General features: G+C 41.3%; 1 protein-coding gene across 1 annotated transcript in view; it reads left to right on the top strand.

The window, feature by feature from the left end:
• The window catches only part of SH3KBP1 (SH3 domain containing kinase binding protein 1), a 435673-nt gene that overhangs the window by 62801 nt on the left and 360799 nt on the right, over nucleotides 1–12073 (top strand). The window lies entirely within an intron of this gene.

The following is a 12073-nucleotide window of genomic DNA, read 5'->3' as shown; positions in this document are numbered from 1 at the left end:
GAAAGATTGAGGGCAAAAGAAGAATGGGACGACAGAGAACAAGGTAGCTGGATGGAGTCACTGAAGCAGTGGGCATGAGCTTAAATGGACTCCAAAGGATAGTAGAGGACAGGAAAACCTGGAGGAACATAGTCCATGGGGTCGTAATGGGTCGGACATGACTTCACAACTAACAACAATTGTGTTACTGCGGAGATGTAAACCATTGCTACATTTTGTGTTTAGAATTAGACAGTATTGTCTAAATACAAGAAAAATAATGGTACAAAGTATTTGTATCATTCGTATTTGAAGGTATGCCATTAAATCTGTACAAGTAATTCTTAAAATTAACTAGAAACTGCTATAATTATTCCCCATGTGTGGATTGTTATCAAAACTGTTTTGCAGTGACATTTTAACATTCATAAATGACATGCAATATCTACTGTCAGTTGATCTTAATTTGGTTAATTTTGGCTACTGTTATTATATATTAGTGTTCCAGCTTTTTCTTTTGAACTGCTTATTTAATATCCCTCAGTACCAAGTGCAGGGTGGTGGTGTGAGAGTGCGTGTAGATCTTCACCCAAGTACCAATCAAAGAAGCCTTGACAGTTATCCAAAACAAATATAACCCCCCCAAGCACATCTTAGATCTGACCAACCACTGCCTATCCAACACATACTTCATCTATAATGGACAGAAATACAAACAAACAGAAGGAGCACCCATGGGATCACCCCTCTCACCTGTCATTGCCAACCTCTATATGGAATACTTTGAAACCCAAGCTCTAGAAAATCTGATCGTAAACCCAAACTCTGGCTCAGATATGTGGCCGACACCTTCATAATCTGGCCTCATGGGAAAGAAAAATTGGACAACTTCCTCACACACCTCAACAGCCTACACCCCAAAATACAATTCACCATGGAAACAGAAGCGAACAACCAACTTCCCTTCCTGGATGTCTTAGTCTACAGAAAATCCAATGGCTCCCTAGGACACACTATCTACCAGAAGAAAACACACACAAACCGCTATCTACACGCACTCTCACACCACCACCCTGCCCAGATCAACTCTGTAGCCAAGACACTCATTTCCAGAACAAAACGCTTAGCTGACGAACAACACCTAAAAACCGAACTACACACTCTTACTAACGTACTAACATCCAATGGATTCCAAAGAAATAAGATCACCAACCTAATCCAAAAAGAAACCCCCACTAAAATCCAAGACAGAGAACAAGAAAACGGCAAAGCCCTCCTCCCATACATAAAAGGCACCACAGACAGAATAAGCAAAATCCTCCACAAACATAACATCAAGACAGCATTCTGCACAAACCGAAAAATATCCACCATCCTAAGGAACCCCAAAGACAAAATTGAGTTAGAAAATCAAGGAGTATATGAAATCCCATGCACCGCCTGCCCCACTACATACATCGGACAAACCAACAGACGAATAAGTGCACGCATAGAAGAACACAAGAACTCAGTCAGAAAAGAGGAACCAACTTCTTCCCTGGTCCAACACCTTAAAGCCACAGGACATGATATTGACTTTAAAAAGACCAGAACTATCGCCAAAACTGAACACTTTAACAACAGAATAATCAGAGAAGCCATCGAGATAGAAAAACGCCCAGCATGAACAAACGAGACGATACCTCCCGCCTACCAGCCATTTGGAAACCCGCCCTTATTGACAAACGAGTCCCTAACATGACGAATGACACCAGACCCACACTCACGAGAGCCACACAGGATGTCACCACCACACATCCACGCAGAAAGCAGACTCAAACCCACACTGATAATGAGCCACGACCAAGGACCAGAAGCCAGACTGCAGCTGCATCATTAGCCACTTTAAACCCCTCCAATCCATACATGAAGCAGACTGACACCCACCATGAAGAGCTCGCACGGCCACAAAGACGAAGCCAAACAACAACAACGCAGCTCACCAGCTCAAATCCCCCTGCAACTCAGACTAAGCTGAGCACAACCAACCCCCCACCCAAACAGAACACACCCCCAGCCAATCAGAGCACAACCAACCCCCCATCCAATCAGAGCACAGCCAAGCCCCTAACCAATCAGAACACACCTCCACCCAATCAGAACACAGCCAAGTCCCCACCCAATCAGCTCACACCCCCACTAGCAGTTAAAAGGAAGAGACAGCTGAGATCTCACATTGCTCCTGGAAGCACGAAGCCGAGAACACCAGCCTGAAGATGACGAATGAGACTTCGTCGAAACGTCGCCAAGACACTTCCAATTTTACGTGGGAGAAGACCCGAATAATCAAAGACCTACATACAAACACCCGCCATATCTTTAGGTCGGCGCAGAAAGTGCAGAGGTCGGGGGCCGTCCGGAGCCTGGTGGGCAACCCATTCCAGAGGGTCGTTGCAACCACAGAGAACGCCCTCATCCTGGGGACCGCCAGCCGACACTGTCTGGCCGAGGGGACCTAGAGGAGGGCAGTCCTATTTGAATGCACTGGGCAGTGGGAGGCCGGTAGGAGGTGATCCTGCAAATACCCCGGGCCCATGCCATGAAGGGCTTTATAGGTGAGTACCAGCACCTTCGAAGCGGATCCAGAGGACCACCGGCAACCAGTGCAGCTCGCACAATAGTGGTGTTATATGGGAGTAGCAGAACGCACCTGTAACTACTTGCGCGGCCGCATTCTGGACCAGTTGGAGCCTCCGGGTGCACCCCAAGGGCAGCCCCATGTAGAGGGCATTGCAGTAATCCAACCGAGAGATAATGAGAGCATGAGTGACCGTACGGAGGGCGTCCCTGTGTAGAAAAGGGTGTAACTGGTGCACCAGGCAAACCTGTGCAAATGCCCCCCCTGTCATGGTCGTTAGATGGTCCACTAAAGACAGCCGTGAATCAAGGAGAACGCCAAGATTACAAACCCTTTCTGAGGGAGCAAGACACTCCCCTTCCATCAACAGTGATGGGGGAGCTAGATCATGGGATGCTGGTATCCACAGCCACTCTGTCTTGGTGGGGTTGAGCCTGAGCCTGTTCCTACCCATCCAGACCTGTACCGCCTCCAGGCACTTAGACATCACAGAAAGGGCATCCCTGGGTTGGTCCGGGGTGGAGATGTAAAGTTGAGTATCATCAGCGTACTGATGATACCGCGCCCTGAAACCACGAATGATCTCACCCAGCGGCTTCATATAGATGTTAAAGAGCAGGGGGGAGAGAACCGACCCCTGCAGTACCCCACAAGTGAGGGGCCTCGGGGAGGAACTCTGACTCCCCGTCCAAACAAACTGTGTACAGCCCGAGAGGTAGGAGGAGAACCACCGTAAAAAGTGCCCCACCCCCCCAGCCCCCCGAGATGTCGCAGTAAGATACCATGGTCGATGGTATCAAAAGCCGTTGAGAGGTCAAATAGCACCAGGATGGAGGAATAACCCCCATCCCGGGCCCGCCAGAGATAATTCACCAGGGCGACCAATGCCGTTTCCATGCTGTGTCCGCGCCTGAAGCCTGATTGGTATGGGTCGAGATAATCAGTCTCCTCCAGGAATTGCGGAAGCTGGCACGCCACCACAGACTCAACAACCTTCTCTATAAAGTGAAGGTTGGAGACAGGACGAAAGTTGTTCAGGGAGGCCGGATCCAGGGCAGGCTTCTTTTTTTTTTTTTTATTGCAAAAGTTTTACAATTACATTTTCACCCCCTTTTTCACCCCCCACCTCCCTCCCCAAACTTCCCATCCTCCCTAACCCTCCCTAACCCTCCCCCCCAGACTTCCCTATTACATACTCATAACTAATAACACTAATATATAAGCCTGAACCCGTCCCTCCCCCTATATAATTTTTCCTCTTTATCTCTTTACATTAAAATATTTCTAATACATTATTTTCAAATAAAAGCTATTTGATACTTTCTAGTTTGATATTTGTTCTGAACATATTCTATCCACCTTTTCCATTCCCATTCATAAGTCTCTTGTGAACAGTCTTTTAAATACGCTGAAATCTTCGCCATCTCTGCAAAACTAGCCATCTTTAAAGTCCATTCCTCGATAGTAGGCAAGGCTTCATTCTTCCAATATTTACCTATCAACAATCTTGCTGCTGTTATCATATACAATATTAGTTTTATTTCACCCCGTGTAAAACCCTTAACTATACCCTTAACTATATTGTAGCCAAGTTAGATTAAGCCCTTCATCCAACAGTGTCTGTAATGTCTTCAGCTGCCATCTGCCCGCATCTGTAAAAAGAACCTCTTTGTATAAAAACCCCCCGAGTGACATTATATTTGTATTCCACAAAGTATGACCAAGATCCAGCCATAGTGGTATTTTGTAATCCCATTTGAGTCGGTGCTTCTTCCAAACTCTCATCAAGGAGTCTCTAAGTATATGACTTTTAAATACTTTATCTACTTTGTCGTCATAAAATAAATAAGCATGCCATCCAAATTCAAGATCAAAACTTTCTGCATTCAGTATTCCAGTCTTTTTACTTCCAAACCAATCACTTGTTAGAGTTAAAGCTGCCGCATCATAATATAACTGTAGGTTTGGGAGTTTAAGACCTCCTCTTTCTGGAACATCTTGCATAATTTTCAGTTTCACTCTCGGCTTCTTCTCGTTCCAGACAAATTTATTCACACCAGACTGCCAAACTTTCAATTGTTTATCACTTTTAAGCACCGGGATCATTTGAAACAAAAACAGAAATCTTGGCAAAATGTTCATCTTAACTGCTGCTATTCTTCCAAGTAAAGACAGTTGCAGCTTTTTCCAAGTCTCCATATCTTTCTGGACCTCTCGCCACAACACCTCATAATTATTTTGAAACAATTTCAAATTTGATTCTGCAACCTGAACTCCAAGATATTTTACCTTAGGTACAATTTCAAAACCTGCCCTCCTTTCAAGCTCATGTTTACGATCTTGTGTCATATTTTTAACTATCATTTTAGTCTTTTTTGAATTCAGTCTAAAGCCTGAGACTCTACCATAGTCTTGTATAATGTCATTCATCAAGATTATTGATTCCATTGGTTGTGATAGGGTAACAACCAGATCATCTGCAAATGCCTTTATTCTGTAATCCTCTTGCCTTATCATTATGCCTTTCAAAATTTTAGAGTCCCGTATTGTGTTTAGCAAGACTTCCAATGTTAAAATAAATAAAAGTGGGGACAACGGACATCCCTGTCTTGTTCCTTTTTCAATTTTAAACTCTGTCGTCAAACTTCCATTAATAATAATTTGTGCCTTTTGCTCTTGATAAATTGCTGAGATCGCCTGTATAAATTGGTCCCCAAAGTCCATCTTTTTTAAAGTCTTTAGTAGAAAATTCCAATCCACTCTATCAAAGGCCTTCTCTGCGTCCAAAAAAGCCAGCACTGCAGGAATCTGTTTATTCTTATCAAGATATTCCAATAAATCTATTACTTGCCTTACATTGTCCTTCATATATCTGCCTTCAATAAATCCCGCTTGGTCCTCATGAATCACCTTTTGGATTACTGGCATCAACCTGTTGGCTAATACCTTCGCATAAATTTTATAGTCTGTATTCAAAAGAGATATTGGTCTATAATTCTCTGGTTTTTTAGGACCAACTTGTTCTTTTGGTATCAAAGATATATAAGCAGTTGTCCAAGATGGGGGTATTTTACCCCCTTGTTGAATGTTACAAAATAAATCTCTAAGTTGTCCCACCATTTCAGCTTGTAAAGTTTTATAATACACTGCAGTCAAACCATCCGTGCCAGGAGCTTTGGCTGTTTTTAACTGTTTAATTGCTGCTGTTATCTCCTCCTCTGTTATGGGATAATTCATTCTTTCCTTTTGTTGATCAGTAATTTTTGTAACTCTCTTATCATTTAAATATTTTTCTATAAGTCCATTCTGCACCTCTTCTTTAGCATATAATTTAGTATAATAGTCCACAAAAGCTTCTTTAATTAATTTTTGTTGAAAGATTTCTTTCCCGCCAATAACAATACTATCGATAGTCCGTATACTTTGTTTTTTCCTCAATGTGTAAGCCAACCATCTGCCCGGTTTGTTAGCGTTGCAAAATGTATTATGCTTCGCGTATTGTAGACTTGTTGCAACTTGTTCCGCCATAAGCATTTGAAATTGGTCTTTCAAAAGTTTTATAGCACTTCGAATTCTTTCATCTGTTGGATTTTTAATAAATAGCTGTTCTTTATTCTTTATTTCCATTTCCAACTCAATTCTTTTCTTTTGTCGAAACTGTCTATGTTTAGAGTTCATATAGATAAGTACCCCTCTCATATAAGCTTTACTTGCGTCCCAAACAATTTCAATTGGAGTACCTTTATTCAAATTTATTTCAAAAAATTCTTTCAAATGCTTTTTAAGTTCTATTGTATTTTTTTCATATCTAAACAAGTTCTCATTTAATCTCCAAGAACGTCTCTCAACCTTATCCATCTCAATTTCTATCCATACAGGGCTATGGTCAGTCAAAGTTCTTGGAAAAATCTTTGTTCTTTTTGTCTTAACAAGTAGATCATTTGACAACAGGATAAAATCAATCCTAGAAAAGGATCTATGTCTATCAGAAAAAAAAGTGCAATCCAATACATTTGAATTATGTATTCTCCAAACATCTTTTAATTCCATATCTTCTTTCATATCAAAAAAAGTCTGTGGTAGTCTAATTCTAGACTTTGCCAAGCTCTTTTTATCTAGTTTAGAATCAATTACTCCATTCCAGTCTCCCATAATTAAAATAGATCTATAGTCCCATTGCAATATTTTAGTATGTAACATCTTATAAAAATAGTCCTGTTGTTGGTTGGGAGCATAAATTCCAATCAAAAGAATTTGGCCATTTGCTGTAAGCAATTCAATTGCTACAAATCTACCATCTTGATCTGCTTCTATAACTTTCGCTGTTAATTTTTTATTTACATAAATAACCACGCCATTCTTTTTCTGCGAAGTTGAAGATATAAAATGTGCTCCTAGTTTTGAGTTTATCAAATATTTTTGATCTTGAGTGGTTATATGCGTTTCTTGTAAACATATTATATCATTATTAAATTGTTTCAAATATGTAAATAATTTCTTCCTTTTCTGTGCTGAATTCAACCCATTGACATTCCAAGATAGACACTTAAAGGTCATCAGCCTCTTTCTGGAGCGCGGAGCAATATATTTGAAGTTCCTCCGAAAGCTTCGATCTCGCTCCTCCCATAGCGCCACTCTCTTGTACGGTACTCTTAACTGCCTTCTTGTCTTGTCTTTCCTGTTGTTGTTGTTGCTTTTGTTTAAATAGCTTGGATTGAGCTCTAGTTATACGTTGATCTTTAACTTCAGCCAACTGAATCAAATCCAAAATTGGAGAAGAATCCAGCAAGGGCTCACTCAGAAAACCTCCTTCTGCACCTTGCACTGTTTCTAATTCCTGCTTAGACTGTTCTTTCAATTGCCTCTCTTCACTCTCCTTAATCTCCAAAACTGTAGATGTACGTGGAGATGGAGTTCTTTCCTTAAGTATAGTACTATAAAAATGTTGTGCCTTCTCCACGGTATTCAACCGATATCCTTCTCCCTTGTATCTAAAAATTATCCCAGCTGGTGCGTCCCACCGGAAGGGTATCTGTAAATTTTTCAATTCCTTAACAAGAAAACCAAATTCTTTTCTAGCTTTCAGCATTTTAGGAGGTAATTCTTTAAAAATTTCAAGTCGTGAACCCCCCACTTGTACAGAAGTGTGAAAAGATTTTTGCAGGATATGATTTCTAATTTCTCTATCAGTAAAATATATCACCACATCTCTAGGCAGTTGTCTTTGTCTGGCCACCCAAGAGTTCACTCTGTAAATTTTATCTATTTTATGAAATACCAAATCAGGATTAGCTTGTAAAATCTTAGCCAAGGCTTCAGAGCAAACTTGTCTCAAATCCTGTCTCTCCTCCTCTCGAATTCCCCGAAGCCGTATGGCAAATTCCATCGCCCGAAATTGTATCATAACAATCTCATCTTCAATTCTCTGCATTTTATTGTCAACTTCATCAATTTTATAATCATTGTCTTTCATCTTAACATTAACTTCTGATTTAAATTCTTCAACTTTAAAATCAATTTTCCCAATAAATTCTACCAGGCCAGACGCCACTTCTGATATTTTTTTGGTCACCTTTTTTTGATTCTGATTCACCATATCTTTAACTTCATTAATTTCCTGCATAAATTCTTGATGTGATTTTTGAAGTTTATCATCTATCTCCTGTTGGGATTTTTGAAATTTATCATCCAAAGTTTTAGAAATAAATTCTTTTAAATCTCCCACATCAAATTCTTTTTTCTGAGTTTGTAACTGTTGAGCAGGGGGAGGTTGCGTTTCATGTTTGTGTGTGGGGGATCCCCCCCCTGATGCCTTCCCTTCCTGCCTAAACTGGCATGAATCTCCAGCATGGGGGTTTCCTCTGATGCTTGCTTGCTATCGACTGCCATAGTAATGGTGGGGGCATGGCATTTGGGTTTGGGAAGTGAGCTGGTGTGGTGAAGGCCCACGTGAACTAAAAGGGAGGTTTGCACTCAAGAATTTCTGTGCTGCTGAGTGGAGTTGTTTACACCCAGTCAAGGCCAACCGTCCTAGAACTCCAGATGGGCAAAATACCTGAAGATAACCTTCACATGACATGCAGGATGTGGATTGGACATTCAGCCTGGGACCCTGGGGGGAGGGATTTGGGGAAACTTTCAACCTGTAACTTTCGCGCCTTTTGATTCAGATCCTGCCTTGCTTTAGCCGCTATTATTTCAAACTCAGTAAAAGTACCTCTTCTCTACTTCAATGGAGTTGGGGGTTTTCTTTCTTGGGTTTTGAATGAAGGCAGGCCTGGGACTAGAATTTATGGCCTCCTGATTTCTAGCTTGGTCCACCAAACTGGCTTTATAACGGTAACGGTAGAAATTGTTTATTCAGTTTATAGAAGACAGCTGCTTCAATGATTGACATGGTAAGATTATGTAGCGTACTACAGTAGTGGAAATTCCATTCCCAGTTATGGTCATAAACCTGTACCTGTACTGATTTGACAGCAATGTAGGCAAAAGGGATCAAGGGTAAATTTAGTAGGCCTTGTATCTTGGGGAGCGAGCTACAAGTCTTATGTCTTTTAATAAAATTTGTTATTTGGTATCAAGTTCAATTAGATTCCTTCTGATTGTTGGCCATGTTACCATTGGGTAACATGGGTCTCCTATGTTTAATTGTTACCAAGAGGTACTTTGTGAGAGGGAACTCTGGTGACTTCAAACCTTTGCTTTTGAAAGAATTGTCTAGCATTAGTAAATATGAAATGTAAGATGATATATGGCAGCTAAAAGCCTAGGATCATTCAGCAGAAGTAAAGGATATGCTTTATTCTGCTTTGGTTAATTTCACCTTGTTTATTGCATGCATTTTAGAGCCCTGAAATGTAAGAAGGTTGTGATGGAACATATATAGAGGTTGCCAACAAAAAAGATAAAGGGCTTGTAGATAATATCCATTGAGTAATGGCTGAACGAGTTGGATATGTTAGCCTAGAGAAGTGGCTATTAAAAGATTATATGACTAGATGAATACCCGTGCTCCACTATGAAACTATGTGATTGGGCTTGATAAATCAACACTTACAGCTTGGAAATTAATGAGTAGTTATGATTGGCCTCTCCTCTCCCCTTCTCTCCCTCAGCCTTGCCATACAGAAGCCTCCCCTACCCTATCTCCTTCTCTCCCTCAGCCTTGCCCCATAGAAGCCTCCCCATCCTATCCCTTTCTTTCCCTCAGCCTTGCCCCATAGAAACGTCTCCTATCCTATCCCCTTATCTCCCTCATGCTTGCCCCATAGAAGCCTTCCCATCCTTTCCCTTTCTCTCCCTCAGCCTTGCCCCACAGAAGCCTTCCCTATCTTATCCAATTCTCTCCCTCAGGCTTGCCCCAATGAAGCCTATCCTATCCTATCCCCCTTCTCTCCCTCAGGCTTGCCCCACAGAAGCCTCCCCTATCCTATCCCCTGCTTGCTGCTGTGAAAGTAAAACTGAAACTCCTCTCCTCTGCTTGTGTTTTGCATTTGGAACAGATTTCTTTTCAGATGGGGAGGGGGAGTAGAACTCCTTAGCATCAGAGCGTGTTAATAATAATATAGGAAATACTAATGTTCTGATGGTTATTTCAAAAAATCCTTTCTTAGTGAGCACCTAGAAGCCAAGAGGATATGTGGCAAATTTCAAGTTTGTAGGCTTTACGGTTCTGGAGATTTTGTGATGATGCATGAGTGGTATTTCACTTTTATATATCTAGTCATTCTAACAACAATGTTATGAAAATATAGGCAGTGCAACAGAGTCTTAGGAAAATTGGAAACAAGTGCTAGGTAGTCAGTATGGCCATTATAGTAGTAAATTTATTGTATTGGCTGGAGTAGATAGCCTTTTTAAACAAAGGTTAACACTCTGATATTAACAATATCTAATATATGTCTGTGTATTGAGTGTCTGCTCTGCAACAAACACATATTTGTAGTAATTTTATATTTTTGCACTAATCAGTAACATTGCCTGATCTATATGTCAATGAAGATTCTCAATCATCCAGGTAAAGTTGTCTGAAAGTTGAGTCATGTCAATTGGACTTATTTTCTTGTTGGTTTGAGACATTTCACTGCTTATCCAAGCAGCTTCAGTTGCCATGACTCCACTTTTAAACGATTGCTTGATCTACTTTGTAAATGCAATTTTTAAGTAGCTGGCATTGCATCAGGATGCTTTTTTGAGCAATATTGTAAAGAGTTGTGAGAATTAAACATATTTTCCATTATCTCAGAAACAAGTGTGATACTATGCAATCCTTCTGAGTCAAAATAAACATTCTTTAGTTTTAATGAATCTAAAAATATTTTCAACTAGAAGGAATGGATACTGTCATACTATATCAGTAACACTGAATCTTTTGGGCATGGAATCTTTTAGTCATAAAATGCCTAACTTGGCTCTTTTGGTGTGTCACACACACACACACACACACACGCAAACAAAAGAGAACCAATTCTCTGTGTCCCTCTCCATCTACGCCACTCTGAACAATGGCCTTTGGTGTTGTGGCCCGCCAGCGGCCTGCACAGATAATGGTTGATCCCAACGACGAGGCTGGTGGGTTGCGCCAGCAGCCTGCGCAGTCGGCGCTCGCGTCGGACAGCGAGGAGGCTGAAGAGGATGTGGTGCCAGAGGCAGAGACTCAGCCAGGGCCTTCAGAACCTCCAGAGACTCCTTCAAGTGGAGAAAGCGAAGTGGAGGAGCCTCTCCTCAATGCTCGAGCACGCAGGGCTGCCAAAAGGCAGGAGTCTTTCTCTCAGGAGGAGGAGGTCTCCTTGAGAGTAAGGCTTAACGATAATTGGCCACTCCCTTAGCCTACTTAAGTTGCACGCAGTTAGTAATTTCTTGCTAGAAACAACTTGTAATTATCATCAGAGCATTTTTGGAAAAGTCTTATCATATCTTGTTTTCTGGGCTGGTTGCCAACCTTTGCCGGACTTTGGTTTATTCTTGCTACTTAATAAATTTGATAAGGACCGTTGGTGTGTGTCAATATCCTCGGGAATCCGGAGCTGGGGCAGAACACTTGGTGGCAGTACTGAGACTGGGCCAAATTGAGGCCTGGGCTTCAACTTCAGCCCTAGTGTCACCATTGCCGTTCAAGGATGCTTCATTCCCCAAGGTGTGTGAGCCTTTGGGAATGTAATGATTTCCCCTGTGGCCCAGTGCTGTCCGAGATCTGCCATATGCTACTTACCTACTCAAGGCTGTTTTGAGTTGCATGAAACCTTCTTTCTTTACAACTATTTAATAATAATTGTAAATGTCATAGTTTAGTTAAGCATCCTAGGGTCTTTCGAACAGAATGGAGAGAAAACTAACTTTAGGTAGGTTGCCTGATGCAACTTTCTCCCCACCAGTCCCTTTTACTAGAAACAGTTTTATTTTACTTTGACTCTTTTTCTTTTGGACAGCTTTGTAGTTTGTTAAATGTTGCTGTTTGGATTATGGATATTGATT

This window comes from Pituophis catenifer, unplaced genomic scaffold (genome assembly GCF_029215685.1).
Source record: "Pituophis catenifer annectens isolate HBS135680 unplaced genomic scaffold, rPitCat1.0.hap2 SCAF_4, whole genome shotgun sequence".
Lineage (NCBI taxonomy): Eukaryota > Metazoa > Chordata > Lepidosauria > Squamata > Colubridae > Pituophis > Pituophis catenifer.
This window is presented reverse-complemented; position numbering and strand designations above follow the sequence as displayed.